This window comes from Gobio gobio (assembly GCF_949357685.1).
Source record: "Gobio gobio genome assembly, chromosome: 1".
Classification (NCBI taxonomy): Eukaryota; Metazoa; Chordata; class Actinopteri; order Cypriniformes; family Gobionidae; genus Gobio; species Gobio gobio.
In genome coordinates, this window is record NC_137097.1 from 55,942,796 (window position 1) to 55,958,008 (window position 15,213).

A 15,213-nucleotide genomic window follows, 5' to 3' on the forward strand; every position below is an offset into this window, starting at 1 on the left:
TTGGAGGTGAGTGTGTAGAGTTGGAGGAAGTGCTCAGAGCAGCGCTTGAGCTCTTCCTGCAGTTACAGGAATGAATGCATGAATGCGAGAGAAGAAAATGGCGATCGAGCAGGACAAATGTTTCCCCTCCTAGACTCTGCAAATGTGTTGAATTTCTATAGCCTTATTATTTGCTTTCATTTCATCTCTGCTGCACTTTAAACTACAAGAGGTGAGTTTTGCGATTCGTTCGTGTGTGTGTTTTTGTGGTTTCCACCATTTAAGCAGCATACGTTTATCCAGCGTACGTTATCTGCTATATCTAAGCTGAGCTCAGCACTGGAAAGACACGGTTAAATGTTTTACTGTTGTTTGCGTTTTCACGATCGTTACGCAGATTAATTGTTTATAAAACAGCAGTATCTACTGTATGCATGATATCTAAGAAGCAAATATGCACCTCTGTGGTAGATTGCTTGAACATTGATCTCCTGCGTTCACATAATGGCATCGAAGTGACATTGCAGTCTGCTTTTAAGTGTATCACTGACGTGTTTACAAATGTAAAAGTCGAGGTAATGAATGCACGATATTTTAACATTAAGTTTCGTGCGTTCTGAAACTATTTTCTGTAGTGCATCTCGGAAAGATGTTGGATGTTTAATTCGACGGCAACTTTTCTCTGTCGACTCGTTAAGTTAGTTGGTTGCAACCTGGAGCATTTGCTTGATAATAAAGCAATAATGAACGTTACGATAATGTCACTATTCAGGTATTGTGAGTAATAATAAACCCCTTTTTGATTCGTTGAGCAGTTAAACGAGAGGCTTTGTAGCAAGCTGGTTTGTTAGCATTCTTAGCTCAGCTGCTGAATTGCGCACATCGAGGAAAATTATCTTTTAATAGCTGGACAACCGTTAGTTTTTTAATTTAACCGATTTGTTCGCTGTAATAACTTCGTGCAGTGGTAAGCGTTAAATGCGAACGTTATGTGTTTATTTTGTGTTTAGCTTTTAAAGTACGCAGTCACGGCTGCTAACACAGGGGGAAATGTCAGAGAAAAGGCTGGGTTTCATTTTCCCAGTAAAGGAAATGCAGACCTCCCGACGGCGCTCTTTGAAAGAAAGGGTTGTTTAAAAGTGTGTAGTGTTATATTGTAATGTTTTTTAAGGGCAGGTCAAGGTTGCTGGTTTGCCCTGTTAGCAGTAGCAGCTGAAGCCAGTGTTGGGGGAGGAGGTGTCCCTGCTCTTTGCCTTTAACCGTCTGAATAAAGTATAGCAAATGTTGAACGGCATCACTTGTTTTGTTTTTAAGATGTATATTTGTTTATTAATCTCGTATTATTTCAGCTCAAAGTAAAGTTAGGTAATGAATGTAGGTTGTTCTTCATGTATATGTGGCGATTACTCTTTGACTTGTAAGAAGACGTGTCCACCCATCTTTTTCCTATCATGTAACTATGGAGAGAGGCATCATGAGTTGACTTTGGTTTCACACTGTAGTGTATTTTTTTTATGGGATGTTTGTGTTTGCCATCAGATAAATCACCCAACTATATGGCACTTGCATTGCTTGCTATTTATCTTAAGAAAAAAAGCTGAGTTCTTGATCCACTGTTGCTAGTCTGTATAGTGCCAAAACATTGCCATGTCGTTGCACACTTCAGTGTAGTTCACACAATGTGCTGTTTCCATTCATTCCAAAGTTAAATATGTCAAGCGTAGCTAAATTCCACTGTCAGATTTATGCTTCTGTAATAACTATTGGTTTTGTCAGCATCATTTACATACTAGACAATGAAAAGTTTGAATGTCAGTTTATTAGTTTAACAGCTGTTTTATTTTCTTTATAGAGAATTGGATGCTATTGCCACCAAAGACGTTGAGGAGAAGCAACACAGGTCAGTAAGCGTTCTCTTCTCCCTGTAGTCATTTTCAGTTGTGTAGATGGGTGCTTGATTTTTCTGAAGCTTGTCCTTCTGGGCTTTTCCTATTCATGCCTATGCTGGGCGGCACTAACAAAGCCGGGTCAAAGCAGCTGCTGCTGGTGTAAGCAAATGCAGTTCCGTTTGAATTAAAGGGGTTCCCAGTGCTGAGTAAGCTTTGCTTTTTTTAAATGTTCAACAAAAACAGTGTTTGTGTAGCTCTTTGTGACGCTACTGTATTGCAGTCATGAGTCACAAACCCTTGCCTGCAATGTTTATAGCTATCCGTTTCAGCTTGTTGTCATTTTTATATGTACTAGATAAAAACTACTGATCACGATATCATAACACTTTCATCTTGTTTTGTTTTCGTCGTCTTGTGATGCAGAGTAGCATCAGTATATTGCTTAACCGGTTTGCTTTTAACCTCAAGTTAATCATAGATGGGTTTTGACTTTTTCTTATCAGGGAAATGAACATTGCCCCTGTATGTTCATAACCACATCCACACTTAACAATGCCAGGGACAAGATCATAACACTTTTGCTTTCACAGAGCTTGATGGCATATTGTAGTTTATTTCTAGCATTTAAACTATTTTTTTCTTGTTTCATGGCATTGTTTCATATGATTATTTCACAATGTGCTTTTTGACTGTTGATGCATAATGAGAGAAGTGTCATTTAGATCATCCTAGTGACTCAATGTGGGGAAAAAATCTAAATGCGATAATTTTTTTTTTCTGATAAATATTGCGGTTAAAAAAAAGCCACACATTTCCTGTGCTTGTTTTGTAGGGCTGCACAATTTGGCCAAAAGATTTTTCTATGTCATAATAATTATAACTATTATGATGCATACTAAATAAGAAATATTAAACAAAATCTATTACTGTTAAGTTTCACTCTATAATGAAGAAAAACAGATATTTAAAATTATTTTACAGTACAACTGTAAAACAAGAATTAACCTCATTGGTTCTCGCACAAAGCGAACATGCTTGAGTTTCCAATAACTGTTTTGAACTGAGTTGATGAATGTTTTTATGAGCAATATCACACTACTATATGGCTGTATATCAGCACGGCTGTGATTCGGCCGTATTTGAGGTCTTAATACCTACATTCTCGTCTAAAAACTCAACTACATTCTGTCACACAATAACAATAGTATTTGTAAAATTATGGAGGTTTTCTGTCTGCCATGACACACTCTGTGAGAAATGTTGCAAGTGGAGTGATATAAATTCTGAAATGGTTATAGTGCTGTTATCACTAGAATATCGCACGCCTGGAAAAGGCTCTCAGCCAATCAGATTCAAGAACCAGAAAGACCTGTTGTATAAATGTAAATAAAAGCCTAAATTCTATCTGCTCATCATATAAAGCGAGTGCCTCTTCATAAAATTTGGGCTAAAGCGCTCAATTCATATGGATTATTTTTACGATCTCTTCATTAACTTTTTGAAGCGTCAAAGTGTCAGTTGTGTAGGTGTCACTAGGGTTGGGCATCGTTTTGATTTGAACGATTCTGATTCCGATTCTTAGTTTCGATTACGATTCTTTTCGATTCTCGATTCCGATTCTTTGAGGGGTGGATTCACAACATGTCACAGGCTCATTTCACAGAGGAAAATTTTATTTTAATTCAATAATGAGTTTTAGTTTTGGGACTTTCTCCGCTGGCATTTTCACTTGCTTTGCTGCAAAGGTGAATGGAGTTTCACACCGAGTCCCGGTTTAACAACAGCATTAGCAGTTATATTAGGACTGCTACTAGCGTCGGCAATTTGTGTATAGCTACATTTATCTACGAGGGGGAAAAATAATTTCAGTAACGTTGTTGTTCACCACAATTCACAATTTGGTCAAGGGCTTAATTACACTACAATCACTTACCTGATTATGACGAGGTGGGATAATGTTAGTTCACATTGAAATGAAAATAAAGCCATCTTTTACTCACCCAGCTGTTGTTCAAATGCGCGTGTTCCTGTGTGCGCACTCCAAGCCGCAGTAGCCTCGTGCAATATTGTCATGACAACCGGTACACAATATTCACTTAAGGAGGTTATATTATTAGTATTATTTCTTATCATATACGTTATAGAAAAGACTATTTTCTATTGAGCATGATTTCTCAAAATGGTGCGTGTGTGTGTGTGCTTGCGTGCGTGTGTGTGTGTGTGTGTGTGCTTATCCTGGGTGCAATGACGAGTGCGAGTTATTATAGTAGGCATGAGCGCCGGCGGCTGCTGACAGCTCATAGTGTACACAGAGGAGTGCGCTCAGAATAATGGCCGAGCTCAGTGTTTTGACTGAATAATACGTTTTTTTTCTCGCAAAACCTTATAGTGTGCCCCCTGAACACTTTCCATATGGCGCGCGTCTCCCTGTATCGTTGCGTGATACATTTGTTTATTTTTTGTAATGTTTTAGCTGATCGCCATTCACTGCCATAATAGGAAGGAGCGCGTGCAGGAACAGTATTTTAAATGTCATAGGACATAGGGCACTGGGACAACATCAGGGTAAGTAAAAGAAGGCTTTATTTTCATTTCAGGATGAACTATCCCTTTAATAACGTTGGTTAGCGCAGGGTTGCCCGAGGAGGACAGACCTGCGCAGCATTTCAAACACGCTACACTCGTTAATTTATACACCACATATTTGTAGTGCATCCTCCCGTGCAAGAAATAAGTTTGTCATATGTGTTGCACTGTGCCGACCCAGGCTTTTTTTAAAAAGTAAAATAAAGCCACACTTTTGAGCGGCGCTTACCGTGCTCCAGGGCTGCAACAGAACAAACGGGCGCGGCAAGTACTTCCGAAAACTTGCGCGTTTGGAACCGATGATCGGAATCGAAAACAAAATTTCTAAACGATTCCAATGGCATCGTTATTTTTTAAACGGTTCCAAGTTGGAACCGGTTCTCGATGCCCAACCCTAGGTGTCACTAGCTGTGTTTTCATTACAGATGTGCGCAAAACTTTTGCAATATTTTCTAAATGTCGATAAACTATTACGAAATGACAACATTTCCATTAACCGCTGTTATGCGACTAAAACTTTTTCCTCTCGCGATTAAGTCATCCCAAAAATTATGCAACGGATGTTGGTAGGTTTATGTATCCCAGCCACCGCACTAGCCATTATTTTTAATCGGAGACGTAGGAGTGTTATTCAAGCATTAATGGCAGGGGAAAGCCCCTTATGGTGCGTTCACACCGGATGCGAATGAAGCGAATAAATTGCGCTATTCGCGCGTAGATGGATGCTTGAACATTTTGAGTTTACTCGCTTCATTCGCACAACAGATGCGAATTTGCGTCATGGGAGGGGCTTCTGCCAGCCGGCTCATCTTGTTGCGAAATGGCTGACATAGTTTGTTTTAAAATATGGCGAATAAGCTCAATTTGCCGGCTTTAACCAGCTTGTAGTCTCAATAGGGTAAATTCAGGGTGATTGGGACAATTTTCCAAATCATCTCAATGGCAAAAAGTGTTCCAATCACCCTATGTAAAGCTCAAATTGAGTAAAGAGCGTTTTTTACAACTTACCAGATTGTCCAACCTCCTCACTCACTTTCTTCCAAGCAAGATCCTTTTTATTCCTGTGTCCATAAAGTACGTACAGCTCTGGGTATCCACATATGATTTTGTCCTCATTGTTGTCACTACTAGAGCAAGCTCCTGATTGGTTAACGTGGCACGAATATCCGCCAAAGTTCAGATTTTTAAACTCGCATGATTCACGCCCTTCGTGCCGCAGAATGTCTATTCGCCTCTTTGCATTGACATAACATGTAAATCACTCGCGCAAAATGCTTAATTTGCGTCTGGTGTGAACGCACCATTATACTTGAGCGGCACGGCACATATGAGGTGTTTCTCCCTCATATCTGCTTCAAGGTCTTCATGATAATGTGGCATTTCTTTGTTTAGAGTCCAGTATTCCTGTAATTCTATTGTCTTTTATGAGTTTTATAAAGAACTTGGTCTTCTGTCCTTCTGTCCGCGTCATCTGTAAAGAATGATCGACTTTTACATACACCAGGTGACCTGTTAATGCGGAAAAGCAGTTATTTTTCTAATTGCCTGAAAAACCACCTCATGCGAGTGTAAACTTTTTTGCAATTTATATGGGAGTTTTTGCGAAGTTGACGCATTTCCTTTGGGCGTATTTTCAATTAGCAATTTCAGTTTTCGCAATTTGAAGGGTAATGGAAACGCGGCTAATGGAGGGACAGAAATCTGTCTTATTTCATTAAAATATCTTTGTGTCCCGAAGATGAACGAAAGTCTTATGGGTTTGGAACGGCATGAGGGTGAGTTAATTAATGACAGATTTTTTTCTCTGAAACGCGCAGAGCAATTATTTATTTAAATAAATCGCAGCCTTTGCAGTTTGATAATTTCGTTGTACCATATCGCAATTTCGTTTTTATTTAGATTTAATTTTGCAGCCCTACACAGATCAACAATTAGTTCGAACTTCTGGATGCATTTCTTTCTTTCTTTAAGGTCTTGCAGTGCCGTTATATGTGCTGGTATGATTTTGACTGGTCATCTTTTAGGAGTGCGCTTCATAAACAGATGCCCCTGTCTTTGTGTTTGTGTATGGGAGGCTTCTGTTGTTGAGATGGCCATCTGGTTAAACACTTTAAGGAGAAGAGGTTGTTCCTGGGGGAGGGGCAGGGCTGTGTGGCCTCAAGCTCAATCTTGATAGGCTGACTTTGCTGCCTTGAAGTGGCTATGTTCTACTTTTTACATCAGATACTTGTTTGGCTCTCTCACGTATTTATGTGATGCTGTTGGCTTATTTTATAAGCTTGAAGCCCCCCCCCCCCCCCAGTTGTTGAAACGGGAGGCTGCGTCACTCTACCTCTTCTGTTGGTAACTGCTCTTCTTACCAGACTGAAGTTGCAATTATTATCACAGTTTCGCTGTCACATTTTGTCTCAATAGTTTTTTATTTGGACATTTGAATTGATGTGAGCTATACAAATTTTTTTTTTTTTTGACTCTCTCAACTTTTCAATGCAGTGGTTCAATTTTGTAAATAGGGATGCACCGAAATGAAAATTCTTGGCCGAAGCCGAATAATAATAAAACACTTGGCCGAGGCCGACTACCGAATGTGTTTTTTTTCAATTTTTTTCCCATATTTTGCCAATTTTTTCACCATTGCATAAATTAGCTTTTTAATATTTTGTCTTTTTTTAGCATTTTTAGCATTCCAGCAGACATTATACAAACAAAGCACAATATAACTTAAAAAAAGAAAAAGAAAAAAAGAGTCAAATACAAATATTTGTATTTGGCCATCTTATCTTTGGCCTATTATACCTACAGGTATCATAATCAAATCATAACCAAATTTTGTTGGTTCATGAGAGGTTTTGCAAGCCTGTATAACTCAGCACTGAATAAAAATTGTGGTTTGAGCAGTGAGTGGAGTCTGACTAACTTAAAATATATTGGCCATTGCGTACAAGAGATCAACAATTATGTCACCACTGCAGAAACACGTAAGTGGATACACTTGACGTTCTACAGACACAAATATGCACTGGAGCATTTGCCAATATATTATTACAGTATTAACTGAGGGTGTTCTTGCTTGCTTTTGAGGGTGCTTAGACAATTCAGCAGAACAGTGTCTACAAACGGCCATTTCTGTATCTTTCGCAGACACGTTAAAGCCTTCTTTAAGCCTTGTTTATACGCGGCGCGTCCGCACGAGCGCGAGTGTGCGCGTGACAAATGACGTCATCGCAGAGTGCCAAGCGAGGCGCGCGCACGTGCGTAGTCAGCCCCTCTCACACACTGGTTGCTATATTTGATCTCGTCATCAAAAACCTCATTGTTTGGTTAAATTGATTCAGTCTTTTCACTTATTCGGCCAAATAACCGAAAGTGTAATTTTTGCTATTTTCGGCTGAATAGTTTCGATTGCCGAACATTCGGTGCATCCCTATTTGTAAAGACAGTGATTACTCTGTGACTTGCTGTTAGAAGTGTCCAGAGGCTGTTTCAATTTTGTACCAAGGCAATGGTTTTATGATTGTTGTTGTTTTTTTTTCAATCTTTTTCCACTAACCTATTGGCTAAAGTCAATGTGAATCAAAGAGTTTGGGGGGAATCTATCAGTCACATCTCTTTATTTATTTTGTTTTCTCTCTTTTGGCAAATTAATCGCACTCGAAATACAAGTGTAGGAAGGTGTACAAAAACATACAAAAAAACGTACTGTTAATTGGCACTGACTGCAGACTGGGCATCTAATACACGCTTTCACCTTTCATCTCATCTGACATGATTTTGTGCAGCAGTAGAAGCTACACACTGCGTTATCTTTTTGTTTTATGAATGGTGGCAAACATCATTGAGGTGCGTTACTGTCACCTACTGAGTTAAAGTATCAACCAAATAGTTACTGGAGCTAGATTATTTGCAAAATTATCATATTCATATAATATCTAGTATTATCAGCAATGCAGCAATATTTTTATTTGAACTAGGGCTGTCAATTTATATAAATTCCCAAAATCGATCAATGTTTAAATGAAAAATCGATTAATCATTAACTTTAACCTCTTAAATCCGAAGCAGGGGGCACTACTATGTTATCACATTACTTAACAACCACTTGCTTAACCAACACAAAATAGGTGTCGTTTTAAAGCTTAGAAGCTTGGCTTTAGAGTGATTATAGGGAATATGACCATCACTTAACAAGTGCTTTTAACTTTGCTGACATATTAGAAGTGCTCTCTTTTCATGTGCATGTAAACCCTTTCACATGATGCCTTTTCACTAAGTTTTTGTTTGTAGTTTTGCAAAACATTAGTAAACCATAGATCATATATGTTTATTTAGAGCAGGTGGTCTCGAACGAGCCCAAACACAACATAAGACACTGCGTAGATCATGGAGTGACATGACATGGTGCTTGGTTAAAGTCATAGGACTTCTGGTATCCGACCTCGTTGCGATCATGACGCAGTGTTTTCCAACGTCATTTGAAAGTTCAACCAGTGGAAACTGGATCTTGGATGGGTTTAGTGGGTAGGGACGATGTGTAGACCAATGAGACACTGTTTTACAGCTGGAGCATGCTTGGATTGGTTTGATGTCTCAGTGCACAGCTGAAGCGGCACTGGAAGAGCAACACTCATCAACCAGGATCTTGTTACTTGTTTATATTATGTACTGTTTTTATGGCGTTTACACATGTACAGTGCATCCGAAAAGTATTCACAGCGCTTCACTTTTTCCCACAATTTATGTAACAGCCTTATTCCAAAATGGATTAAAATCTTAATTTTCCTCAAAATTCTTCAAACAATACCCCATAATTACAATGTGAAAGAAGTGCTATGCTATGACCTTGCTTAATCGATCGTTGATATTATAATCAATAAAATGTATCAGTTGATCAATTGTCGAATAATCGTTAGCATCCTTAATTTGAACATTGTTTCTTTCTTTACTAATCATAGACACTGACTATCCCAGGCTTTTTTTTCTTTCAAACACAAGCAAATTACTGAGTACCAGTAAACTAATTTAATTCCATGAAATAATTAGAAGCCAATAATTTTTCCTGTTTAAAAAAAAGAAGCTAATTTTATATAATTTTTAGTGCTGTCAATTTATTAAAAAAAGTTCTAATTAATCGCGTTTACATTGCAATCAGATTTCTTCTGTAATTAATCGTGCAAGGAAATTGCGCAGTTTTTTTTATATTTTTACTGTCATTTCAGTTACTCTCAAAATGAATGTAGAAACAACCTAAAGACAGTATTTTAAGTATTTGTTGTAACTGCATCTTCATGAATGAAGGCCAGTATCACTGATACTGATTTACTGAAATTGTTTTTTTTTTTAAACATTTTAATGAGACATTTAACATTACAGTATAATTGAAAGGTATATCAATTTCAACATTTATTAGGATTTTAAATAACTTTTAATTCGAGTGAACTTAAAACAATCTTCACATAAACCCATTATAATTGGGTGTGTTTTATAGACAGGACGTTTACAGACCGCGAGTTCTTTTGTCTTGTTGCACTTGGATGGCTTAAAAGCTTTTGCATGAATAGGAGCGTGATCCTATAATAATGTAACGCCAGCCCAATTACGACAGAAAAAAACAATGTTGCATTGAACAGTTTTAACACATTAAACTGAAAAACATTAAACACTATTATGTATGCAGGGCTCCAGACTAACTTTTTTCACTAGGAGCACAGTGGCCCCCAACTGAAAATTTTAGGGGCACAACCAGAAATTTTAGGGGCGCACACCGTAAATCCACACCTGTATTACTAATAGGGATCGGTATCGTTAAGGTTTTAATGGTATTACTACTCTTACCAATACTGCTTATCGATCCGGTATTTTAACAGTATTCTTACCGGTTCTTTTTATTATACTTTATATATATTTTTTGTATAAAAAAAAAACATAATTAAGAACATAATTAACATGGCTTTATAATCTGAAAAGTAAAATATCTATAGCAAAAGAAACAGCAATGTTTGAACAAAAATATAAAACATCTATTTGTAAATGGACCAGTGTGCAGGCATTCGGAAGGTCTGCTAACATTAATATTACAGTAAAGAACAAACCTACAAAGAAATCTAATAAAGTAATGAAATGTAAAATAACACTGCATAGTTTTCACTGTATAAATTGTTAGATTAATGCTTATAAAAGCTAAAGTTATTAATTCAAGAGATGTGAATATTTTCTATTTGCCTTTTGTTCGATTCGAATTAATGGCTAAATCGTCAGCAGGTTTATTAGACGCTGCCCCTTTAAGACCGATCGAATGTAGAACTAATAATATCATATTCTCCTATTTCTCCAAACTATTTGAGCCCGTTTAAGATATAAACTGTTAAAATAACTACTCTCCAATCTGGTCATTTTGACACCGGCTATTTGTTGTTTATTTGATGGTTTAGACGCGCACACGAAGCCTAAAATATAATGTGCAAATCGGTCCATTTCACAGCACACACACATAAGCCGCCTTGAAGTTGGAAACAGCGTCTCTTGCGCGGATTATTGTGCATTTAATAGCTCTTTATTATCAAACACATCCCGCAGTTTAGCAACAGTACAAACTGCAGTTTACAACAATCACTGAATCTGACGTTTAGTTTAGGTTTAAGGAGAAATGACAGCGCAAGGCTGTGAAGGGAAGGATGAGCTCGATGAACACGGCTATAGGAATAGTTTTACCTCATATCATCTTTTTATAATTCTTGGAAGCCGAAATCGAAAATAAATTTATTTTATTATCACAGCACATCCCTAAAGTTTAAGCAGACTAAACTTTTGTGTAGTTCTCTTGGCCATCGTCACTCATTAAGCTGACTGTGGTGTTGTGTTCGCTGTAGCTCCACATGAGAGAGCGCTCGCTTTCTCTTCTGGATTGCGAATGGCAAAAATGCATCACGGATAAATGGTTTAATATTATCTCATATAGAAACGGCTGGCAAAGATAGAATTTGCCAGACATAACGTCTATCAATTATAATTAGTAAGTGTATTTTCTTAATTTCTCCAGTACCGACAGCAGGCAAATTTACTGGTCACACATGTGCGACTGGATGTAAAATTCAGTCGCACACTCTCAAATTTTAGTCGCAAAATGCGACCATTTAGTCGCACTCTGGAGCCCTGGTATGTATATGATTGTTAATCTACTCTGCATATTGCCAACGAGTTGCTGACCTCATTGAGATCGCTTTCTACATAAACATTGTGCATCTAGCATAGATTAGCGAATCTTTGTGCAGATCTAGAGTGTAGTTGGTAGTTAGGGGAAAAGTGTTTGCCGGTTTGACCCACAGAGATGGTTGGCTGTTTATAGAGGAGTAATTTCCCAGTGTAATCCGTTAAGGAGATTACCAGAAGCTTTCTCCCTTTTACTAAATGCGTTGCTGCATCATTTATTTGGAGATGTAGCTGTGGGTAACTGTTAGAGTTGCTAAAGATGAAGCCAAGTTATCATGTCTTATCTGTCATTTAATCCTTTAATTTTTTTATTTCTTTTTAGGGAAATCATTCGAAACACGGATGGAGAGTGGACGGAGGAAAGTGTAGAGCTCATTGGAATGACGATAAGGAAGAGGGGGCTGGTATAAAGGTAGGAATTATTGTCCGTATGCAGGGCTAAATATTACCAAAAGCAGTTTTTGGAGTTTTTTTGTGCTCAGTGCGTTGTCACAGCATCAGCTTTCAAGCCATATTCATTAATGATATTGCGCTATCTGTGTTTATTTCTGATTGGGAAAGAAAAGCAAAGCCATCTAATCATAGGGACCATACTTTGCCTTTTATGCAGACCAAGGCACATCATAGAAACTTGTCAGTGGGTGTAGCATTTTTCCACTGAGTGATGTGGAAAGGCTGATAGCTCAGGTCTTTATCTCTTGACCTTGTCTTCGCTCTCACAGTAGCTTAAGGCCAGTGGTTTGACTGACACTCGGTTCAGTCTGGCAACAGCGACTAAATGCTCTCCTTGGAAAAGTTTGTAAGGATGTCTGTGGTCTTGCTCATAGAAAGTAAAAAATGTAAAGGTGTGGAAATGATTCAATTTAAAGCAATGAGCATGGCTTTTTTGAATCCCTCTTTAAAAGTTGTATGAACTTGGGAATAGACCTTTTAAGTATTGTGAGGTGAATACGGCATCTACTTAATTCAGTATCTGAGCGATGCGCTGCTGCTCAGAGATTTGCACAGCAAATATCATGTTTCCAGTACCCACCCCTCCCTGGTTACCCCGGGTGACTTTTTACTTATCTGTTGGCCCAGATGTCCTTGTGTCTTCATGATACAGAGTAATACTTGGGCAATGAAGTTGCCTCAGTCAACTCTGCTGTGTGCAAAACAATATGTTGCTCCTTTTTTATTTTGACTAGATTATAAACTTTCACTCGCAGTTAAATGTATTCCTTATTTCATGACTTATTCATCCAAAAAATACCAGCTGGAAACTATTTAGTCCTCATCTAAAATTTTGAAACGCATCCCAGTCTACCTTCCTGTTTTTCCTTGCACCTCTCATTTTTGAACCTCTTAGTCTATGAAAAAGTCAAAAGTTTATCATGTTCCTTTTTTTTTTCTTTTTTTTTTTTTTAAAGCAAAACCTTCAGGGTCAGACAATGGAAAACCCTTCAAGAAATGATTTGTAGCGTCTGTGTTTGCGAAGAAGGTTTAGTGTGTTGATGACTAAATCACCAAGCTGTTGCTTAGCAATGACCATGCACAATATGTTTGCTTGCAAAGAAGAGCCACTGGCAAAGATGGCCTGCATTAAGTCATCAAGGCTGGAAAATCACTTAAAAATGCCAAAAGCAAAACTTCAGACTTCTGAAAGATACTACCTTGTCTTTTTGGCTCTAATAGTTATAGATTACTGACATAGCTGGCACCAAATATGGAAAGCTGTTTCAAGTCGAGACCTGTTCATGCATACTTGTAATTTTAAGACAAATGGCAGACCTGATCATGTCTGCAACTTTTTTTGAGAATGTTAAAGAGACATTTTTTCATTAATGTCATTTATATTGTTTTTGTCTCCACTGGATTCAGCTTTTTACATTTGCATTTCAGCAGTGAAGAAATACATAAACTAGTATTTTTAGTGTTCCTGGAAAGATGCCTTCCGATATTGCATCAAACCGGAAAGATGTCATACTTTCTATAATTCTGTAGCCGTAAAGGTTTGCCATTGAATGCAGCACTGGTTGTTGCAGTGCAACAGATCTGCATGGTAGTCTGCTTGTTGCAACGTGACCACCTGACTTCCTGGCGGTTGTCATTCCACAACAAGCGAGTCGAAGCTGTCTGAACAGGAAATTGCCCCTAAGTAAACACAAGACCTGTTGTATGGTTGCAGTATTATTTCACACTTTTTGTTTCCTTTTGAACTCCTCCGCATAAAACACACAAGTGATAAAGCAGACTACAAAAAATGAAAAACCCCAAAAAAGTTCCCCCTCACAGAGCCCCCACTACATGCTGCAGGAGGAGCTGGCAGGAGTTTCAACTCAAGCAGTAAAATGACACCATGCCCCTCCATTTTTTTTTTTCTTATGAAATGCAAAGAGAAGGAACAAAGCTGGATGTCTTTGAAGGCTTCTGGTAAACCTGGAGAGGAGGGGAAAAGAAAGCTGTGATCTAATCCTGTAATACTTGAAGGTAGAGTTTAAGCTTTTGTAATAGACTACAAATGTTTCACTTTGTGTTTTGAGTTCTTCTGTTCTCTTTTCTTGTTAAATTGTTGAATTTGTACAATCTTCACGTCTGTTGTGACGTGAGAGGAATTAATATATTATACTTGTCAGTTTATTGGAAGCTCTGTTCTAGACTGTGTTGGACCTGTTCTGGAAATGTCGGGACGGTTTCTGTGTTTATAAAGCATTTATCTAGTTCTTTTTTTTTTTATGTGAAACTGAATTGTTGCTCTATGAGGTCATTCCTAAAGAGGAAATTCCACAGCCAAAACAATGTCCATGAACAAACTGCTGGATATTGCAAACCGTTGAGCTGAGGGTGCACAGTGTTAAGAAGTTGAATGTGCAGTGGTGGTGAACTGTTAAATTACTTGTTACTGATTTTGACTGTCTGCTCTTTTGAACTGTATGTTTTCCAACCTGAGTGCATGAAAGAATTTATAGAGCAACTGAAATCCCGATGCATTGCTTATTTTTATTCTTAGGAACTAGATACTTATAAAGTACCAAAATGCATCATGGTAATGCCATGTTTTTTTTGAGGACACCTACCATTGTATTCTTAAAACTAAAAACTGCAATAGCATCCAAATATGATGACACATGCTAATACCATGATACTGATTACTATATTTATAAGTATTTTTTCAATCAATTAATCCATCGATTTTATTTTTCCTGAATGATCAAATAATCTAACGATAGTTTTACTGCATGTTTATTGTTTAGTGGTTCTGTGTTGTCTTTGCTTGTTCTTGGCAGTCCCCATTTTACTTGTAATGTGAATTATTACACAAGTGAAAACGGATGTTAAAGGTCCTGTTCTTCGTGATCCCATTTTTCAAATTTTAGTTAGTGTGTAATGTTGCTGTTAGAGCATAAATAATACCTGTAAAATTATAAAGCTCAAAGTTCAATGCCAAGCGAGATATTTTATTTGACAGAAGTTCCCTTTCAAAGCCTACAGCAAACGGCCGGTTTGGACTACATCCTGGTACTTCCTGCTTTAATGACGTCAGTAGAACAGTTTGTTGACTAACCTCCGCCCA

At 37.8% G+C, this 15,213-nt stretch overlaps 2 protein-coding genes across 6 annotated transcripts in view; both read left to right on the plus strand.

Moving 5' to 3' along the window:
* dus1l (dihydrouridine synthase 1-like) overlaps positions 1–15,213 on the plus strand; it is a 658,813-nt gene that overhangs the window by 158,570 nt on the left and 485,030 nt on the right. The window lies entirely within an intron of this gene.
* The window catches only part of LOC307135206 (trinucleotide repeat-containing gene 6A protein-like), an 87,566-nt gene that overhangs the window by 43,534 nt on the left and 28,819 nt on the right, over positions 1–15,213 (plus strand). For 2 of the 4 annotated variants that reach the window (XM_079831442.1, XM_079831445.1), the window contains exons 1-3: positions 36–211; positions 1,832–1,879; positions 11,983–12,072. The gene's annotated coding sequence lies outside the window, so the exon portion shown is untranslated. Of the gene's footprint in view, positions 1–35; positions 212–1,831; positions 1,880–11,982; positions 12,073–14,023; positions 14,130–15,213 lie in introns of those variants that run through there. The other 2 variants (XM_079831443.1, XM_079831444.1) reach the window with 2 other exon arrangements.